Source organism: Helianthus annuus, chromosome 5, assembly GCF_002127325.2.
Source record: "Helianthus annuus cultivar XRQ/B chromosome 5, HanXRQr2.0-SUNRISE, whole genome shotgun sequence".
NCBI lineage: Eukaryota > Viridiplantae > Streptophyta > Magnoliopsida > Asterales > Asteraceae > Helianthus > Helianthus annuus.
The window spans coordinates 54580837-54588785 of record NC_035437.2 but is presented as its reverse complement, the minus strand read 5'-3'; the positions used below and the strand labels follow the sequence as shown (position 1 = coordinate 54588785).

Sequence of the window (7949 nt, the reverse complement as noted above, 5' to 3'; positions counted from 1 at the left end):
AAAAAATCCGGTGTTTCTGAACTCTGATATTTTCCTAACTCACGGTCCTGATGAAAATTCCGCTGCAATGTGTTTTCCAAAATAATCACCGGTACCACTGGACTGCTCGCGACTTCCGATTCCGGCCAGATGGGGTCGGGGGTCGTGACAGTGGAGGTGGTGGGGGTGGGGGTGGGGTGGGTGAAGAGGGGTGGTGGCTGAAGGTGGTTGAGGGTGGTGGCTGGAGGTGGCAGTGGTGGTTGTGGTGGTGAATGGCGGTGGCAATGGTGGCAGGGGGTAATATCACAGAATGAACAAAACACAGGGGGTAATATGAAAGGGCATTATAGTCATTTCAAGTTATAGTCAACAGATCAGTCAACAAATTTGAAGCCGGGGGGTAAGGTTGCGACATAACAGCAAACGTTGGGGGGTAAAATCGCAATTATTTCGTTACGGGGGGGGGGGGGGGTAAGGGTGCCAATCACACTAAACCCCAGGGGGTAAAATTGCAGTAGTTTACTCTTAGTTTTATAGTGACGGCTTGTAATTGTAGAGATTTAAAAAAGTGACCGATCAAGACATTTTTTCATGGTTATTAAAATTTGTGAGTTTTTTGGGTCTATAAAATTATTTCTAATGTTACGGGTGTTTTTAGGCTTTCTTAGTTATCATATCATCCGCCACATAATATTCTTATAAGTCTTTAAAAACCTCATTTCATCTTAAATCTTATAAATATACTTACTCTCTTGAATTTTAACCTCATTAATATTTAAATAAAAGTTTTTTTTTAGTTTGGGCTCACCTCGTCACTAAAACCACGACAAACTTACATTTATAGTTAAGGGTCTCAAAGGACACCATTGCTTTAATGCTAAGGGTTCTAAAGGCAAGGATTGGAGATTGACTAAATTGATTTATCAATGGGTGGGTTTCTTATTTTTTTCTTTATTTACTTTTTGCATTAAGTTGGGTTACTAAACTTTTTTACTGGATTGAGTTGGCAGGCCTACTTCAAGAATGTTAAAAAAAAATTGGGTACTTGACGAGAGAAAAAAACTAGACTCTACCTTCCCTATATATAAACCGAGTGGGCCTTTAAAAGTGGTTGTAACTCCAAATATAAAAACATATTGGCCCAGTTAAAAGTAAATATAAGAGTTTTAATTTTTAAATATATATAATATACTAAAAAAAAGATTTTACGGGCCCCAAAAAGTAATTTATGATGGGTTCGTTTTTCATAAGTTATTTTATGTTTCTTTGGTCTCTGTTTGGTTCGAGTTTGCTGCTTCTTGTGTTTGGGTGTTTTTTCATTCTTGTTTTTGGGCCAGGACATAGTATGAGGGACTGTGGTAGTACGGTTATTAAAAATTTTGGAGCAAGCATCAAGTTTTTACGCTGGAAGTTGGGGGAAAAGGTCAATTTTTTGGATGGGTATGTTTTGTTGTTTGGCTGGGTTTACATCTGTTGTCCAAGTTTGCTGACTGGTTCCGAGTTTGTGGGTTGGGCTGGTTCTGTTCCGGGTTTCGTGATTGGGTCCGGGTTTGCTCTTCGGTCAGGATCTAGTCCGGGTTTACATTCAGAGCTGCTTGTTTTATCATCTGAGTTTTTCTTCTGGGTTTGCTCCTGGTTTATTTATCCGAGTCTGGAGGGCCTTTGTGTTCGGATTTGGTGTGCGGCCCAGTTTGTTTAGCCTATAATTGTGCGGCTCAGGTTTGGGCTACAAAGCAGGCCCAATTTTTGTTACCTATTGGGCTCCGCTTTAGGTGCTGCTGCAACTGGATTTTAAAGGCCCATGTTTTTTGGGTCTCTTTACTGTTTTATCTCGCCAGGTCTGTTGGTTTGGGCTGTGATTTTCTTGCGTGGTCCAGATTCAGTAGAAGGGCCGAGAGTCGGTTTCAAAGCCCATGTTGCAGTCCCCCAGCCGCTAGTAAAAGTATGTTCCAGCTGTGGGCTAATTTGAAGTGGGGTGGGCGGCCCACTTACCCGTTGATTTTTGTTGTGGGCATGGTTTATCTTTGCTGCCATGTTTTCTCCGTTTTGGAAGGCCCATCCCATGGGTTCACTCACATGTAGATTAAAGGCCCAATTTTCTTGGGCTCCAGTCGTGTCGTTTTGAATAGTTCCAACTGTAGTGTTGATTTGTTAGAAAAGGATATTATCCCTACTAGAATTTTATATTTTTGTTGGCATAATATGGTTTTCGTTTTTGATGGTCCCCGAAGCATGTTTTGGGTGTCCAAGTGTGGGGGGGGGGGGGGGGTATGCCCCTCCAAAAAATACATGTAAAATCTTTTCATAAAAGTTTGCCGGACAAAAGCAAGAAAAAAAGTTGAAATTAATTTAAATTCTATCACTCTAACCATAAATAAAGTAATAACTAATCTCAAATTTTAATGCTTTGAAGATTTCATATATTATAATTATAATCATAATTCAATTCAATGGTGGACTCATTTATTCTTTTAATATAAATGGTGATTCAAGTCATCATCCTCACCATAACAAACGGGTTTCGCATCTAAACTTCAAATTAACACAAATCTTACATAACCCATGTTCTATATGATGTTTCTAACCCTTATACATAATCAATTTCATATTATCTCATGGATTAGAGCATAACCCACTTCACCCATGATCACCAATCTTAAATTTAAAACATACCTTATGACCTCCTCATGTTGGTGATCATTAATCCATGCTCGGTTATAGATTTAAGCATCATTTAGCCTTTCAATTTGGATGATCTTTCATGTTTAGGGTTTAGAGTTCTTGAGAGCTCCTGAAGCTTCACGAACACACACGTATGTGTGTTTGTGTGTGTGTGTTGATCTTTTAATTAGTAAACAACTTTCATTTGTTTCCACTTTAGCCCCTCGGGTTTTCCTTTAAAACATAAATGACACTACCTTTCATTACTTAATACTTTTGACCATACCCTTAGCTATGTTAAATAGCCTAGTTATTTATTTCATGACGTGTCATAAAGGGACATCCGACAAATATTAACATTCAGATTTTGGGGCGTTACAGAACGACGACTGATATAGATAGTGCGTGACACGGTACGAAAGTGCGAATATAGTATAGATTTTTAAAACAAAAACCGTTTTTTTTTAAAGTTAGCCGTTTGACCATGGTTATTTTGATCAAAGTCCACTCCTCGTTCGGCGCTTTGTGGTAGCACTACCAGTCAAAAAAAGGCCCAAAACGCTCGAGGGTACAGTGTTCCCCCGCGTTTTTAAGACGCTTTGAGAGAGGTTTGCGCCCCACCACATGTGGTCTCACAAAACTTCAATTCTATGGACGTGTGGTTTCTCAACCCTCTTCAAAAGACGTCACAGTTTTCAAATTTTTTTATTTTTATTTTTTCTTTTTCATTGTTTTAGATTGTGTAAAATAGATGTTAAATATATATATTATACTACATACACATATACATATAAATTCAGTTTTGACATCTAAAAGTCAAATTGCAGGTTTTGTTCCCTTTTATAGATAAGAAAGCAGTTTATTATTTATTACTAAAATGTTGTATTAACTTTATTCTGCAACATATTCTTTATAAACTATGCTTACCTTGACATAACCTAATAGCTATATTTCCTTATTAGAAGTCTCTTATAATTGAAAATTAGTACATATTATTACCTTGCTGGTGAACACATTTACTCTATGTTTAGGGAACAATTTGATTAGGTTGCTGATATTGAATTGAATATCACACCAAATTACAATAGCAGTTTATATTGCTACTATTCACCCAAATCAAGCACCTTAAATAAGTCAGTGTTTCTCTATATTCAAAAAACGAACTATAACTGACGATTATTAAATTGCAACAGTCAATTCAATCCAAATACTGCAATAGAAACATAAAATCTACCACAATTCGTTGGTTAATCACGTATAGTTCTTAATCGATTAGAATCAGAAAAAAGGAAATTGACTCACGTAACTTAAAATCAGGAAGAAGGCAAACAAAGGGGCGGAGTTTTTTGAAATCAATGACCCCTGTCTTTCATTGTTATTCCTTGAATGAGGTAAGCAAGACCCCATACTACACACTACATACACATACATAAAAATTGGGTTCTATATTATTTGTATAAACACCGATTGGAAACCCTCACATTGCATTTGATGAAACCCTAATCAATATAAACACACACACTAACACTCACGAATCGAATTTATGAAAGGAAAAATTCGGGCTGTTTTTACCTCTTGCTGCTCCAAATCTTCATTACCATACATTATCTTCATCTTAGAGATATAGATATTGCACTTAAAGGTCTCAACCATCAAAATACGATCCAAGGGCTAAAAAGTGGTTCCTAATTATGCAATGGTTATCATTTGAACCTTATTCCATGAGACTTGAGGTAAGATGCAAAGAGCATTCTTTTGAGTTTTAAACCATCTGTAATTAAGTTCATTATTTAATCATTATTGTTGCAATTATTAGGTATTATAGATAATAATACCCCATGAAATTACCTTTTAGTAATTTTCGTTTCTAATTTGTTAGCATCTTTTAAGTTTTAAAACCATTTATAGTTATAATTAAATTCATAATAACGTTGATTAAGTTTTTTTATATTTAATTATTATTATTATTATTATTATTATTATTATTATTATTTATTTTTATTTTTATTTCATATGATGTTCATCAACTATCTGATAAAATTGCAAAAAAGGTTGTAACCTTATTTGTATGATGTTTAGCAATTACTAAACCAAATAATAATGACTTAATTATAAAATTCAATCAAGTAATCGGTTATGGAGAACTTGAAATGGAAAAGCAATGTAAATATGAGGAAGGTGATGATGTTCAACTAAGTCAAATGATTTAATTCTTTATCAAGTATTTAACAATACTTAATTTATAAAGTTATCAATTTAATTGTATTTATCAATTTATACTCATGTAGAAAGACTAATTCCCTTTACTAACTTCATTGAGTTGTTGTACTATAAGCATAATATGTTGCAATTATTTAAATTTGGTTGGAACCCTTGTGAAATGCTTTATACGATAGTATAGATAAACGCAATCAATTTAAATCTTTTGCGCGGGTTGAAAACATCCGAGCCCTTAAAGTTTGCTGCCCAATCCTGTCAAACAATACCTCCTCAAATATTTCCTCTGCATCTATATTGCCTATATATAGTATCAATTAAATCACACAAAAGCATCATATGTTTAAAAAAAATAGTAAAATAGAAATTAAAAAAGGAAATACCAATAGGCCAAATAAATGTCTATCTCCAAATGAATAACTTTTCTCGTACCCACCCTTTTACACCTCCATATACATGAAGCTGCAAAAAGGAAAAAGACTATAAATTTATGAACAATTAAACAATACATTGGTAAATGGTTCCAGATACTATAGTCATGCAAGGGTACCTTGATGAAGTATGAAGTGTCTGTCTTTTTGTATCCAATAACCTGTGTGTATACTTTATATGTAATATAAAATCATAATTTGAAAAAAAAAACCACTAAATCACCAAAAACATAATAAAACATCAATATAAACTCATAGATTATGTAAAAGAAAACTGTTATCCCATTTGAATATTTTAAGAAACAAACCAAAGTTTTTTCGAATAAATGTTGAAATGGGTATAAAAGAACACACCTTTCCACTAAGATAAATAAATTTCATATCAACTTATCTCTTTCTTATCTCTTTCTTTTCGACTCTAACTCGCACAATAGTAGACAAAGGAGTTGATGTTGAGTGAAATGGTGAATTTATAGCAATGATAGGAGATTCCTTAATCGGTCAAATTTATTACATATTAATTGAAATTGGACCTTTGGAGTGCTTTTGCGGTTTATCCCAATAGGTTTCGTTTATTAATTGCATTTAAGAACCGAACTTATTATTGTATTATTATAATTAATTGTGATTATATTCTCATTTAATTATTTTTTTATTTTTTTAATATTAATGTAGAAAGACCATTTCACCCCTTACTAACATCATTAAGTTGTTGTACCATAAGTATAAAAGATTGTAATTACTTAAATTTGGTTGGTATCCTTATGAAATGCTTTATAATATAGTATAGATAGATAGATATAGATATAGATAATTTTTTTTTTAATATTAATGTAGAAAGACCATTTCACCCCTTACTAACATCATTAAGTTGTTGTACCATAAGTATAAAAGATTGTAATTACTTAAATTTGGTTGGTATCCTTATGAAATGGTTTATAATATAGTATAGATTAGGTTCTAGCATTAATGTACTGTACTATATGTTAATATGGTGTTTCATGCATTGCTTTGTTGCAAATTGTGTTGTTTTATTTGTAAATTATTATTATTATTTATAATAATCTAATGAATTTAGCCAAAATCTTGTTAATAATATATTAGAATATATATATATATATATATATATAGTTATTTTAATACTTTTATTATTTTAATACTATAATAATAATTCCTTTTTTTTACTGTTTAACTTTAATTTAATGATTTTTTAGTATCACGGGGTGGGATAAGCTTGGTGTCAACCGGTACTGGTATCGAAAATACCGGTACGGTCTTGTTTGGTATCGATACAAATAGTAATTTTAATATTTTAATAATATATATAGTTTTTTATATATTTTTATTATTTTAATATTATAATAATAATTCTTTTCTTTACTTTTTAACTTTAATTTAATGATATTTTTATGATACTTATGATCTTTCGGTTTAAATTTTATCTTAATCTATTAAATTCTGATACTAATATCATGGATAAGTTCTTAATATTTGATATCATTTGGATCCCTTTACCTATCTTTTTTTATTATATGTTTTCTTTGAAAATATATTGTTGTGTTTTTATTACGAATTATATTTGAGCTACTTTTAATATATTAGTTACTTCGAAATTTAAATTTATGGTTACCTTGTCAAAGATCATTTTATAGAATAATCATAAGTTTGGAATAATTATCTTTAAACCAATTATTAAAACAAATTAAGATCAAAGTTAACTTTAAACTAATCTACCTTTATCTATAATATATTATTTAGTATAATGTGTTATTGATGATATTAATTTTAATGATTATTGATATATAATTATTTTATTCTATTTTTTATCTTATCTCTTATTTATTTAATATAAATTAAATGCAATTAATAGGATTTTTATAGGATGATGCATTTAAAACAACCATAAATTTTGGTTTTAAAATAGAACATATAACTAAACTTTAGAATATATATAGATGCTTTGAAGATTTCATATATTATAATTGGTGGACTCATTTATTCCTTTGAAGATTTACGTGTAACCGAAAATAATTCCATCAATAAATTAATTCCTTAAAGATTTCAGCCATCAAATACAATCATATTAGCTTTGGTATTCTAGTAACGTGTTATATTTCATATTAATTAGATTTCTGTTTTTATTTTTACTATATATTTTTTGATACACACGAAGAATGCTTTTATAGTAATTTTAATATGTTTTATTATATTCTTTTTACATAAACTCTTTATGCCCCCTCAAATTGTAAGTTAGTTATATATTATTGTCTATCATAATAAATATAAATAATACTTTATAAATAACTGTGCACGTTGATACAATAAGACAAAAAAAATACATAATACTATATAATAATAAATAAACACAATGTTGATACCTAACGATACAACTTTTTTCTTGAGATAATAGGATAAGAGAAAGAATACAACTTAAAATCATGTCGTGTGATTCATGTTAGTAGTTGGTTAAATTGTTAAATATTCATTCATGTTTTATCCGTATTAAAGACATAAACTCTAACCCGTATTCTTTAATCAAACACCACTCGTGTTTACTTATCTAAATAAAAGAGTTGTAAACTGATTCACCTTATAAGCCAAGTACTTTTATTCTAGTTTTAAACATTGACGGGTTGACATGTTTAATTAAACAAATTAACC

General features: G+C 31.0%; 2 long non-coding RNA genes across 2 annotated transcripts; one reads left to right on the top strand and one right to left on the bottom strand.

Annotated features, from left to right (window-relative positions):
- The first annotated feature begins 466 nt into the window (after window positions 1–466).
- Window positions 467–2193, top strand: LOC110940329. The gene is made up of 2 exons (XR_004893332.1): window positions 467–909; window positions 1317–2193. It is a non-coding gene; the product is annotated as an uncharacterized LOC110940329 (long non-coding RNA).
- A 2730-nt stretch (window positions 2194–4923) lies between these two features.
- Window positions 4924–5319, bottom strand: LOC110938721. The gene is made up of 2 exons (XR_002591630.2): window positions 5241–5319; window positions 4924–5158 (listed from the first exon to the last, which is right to left on the bottom strand). It is a non-coding gene; the product is annotated as an uncharacterized LOC110938721 (long non-coding RNA).
- Window positions 5320–7949: the final 2630 nt, after the last annotated feature.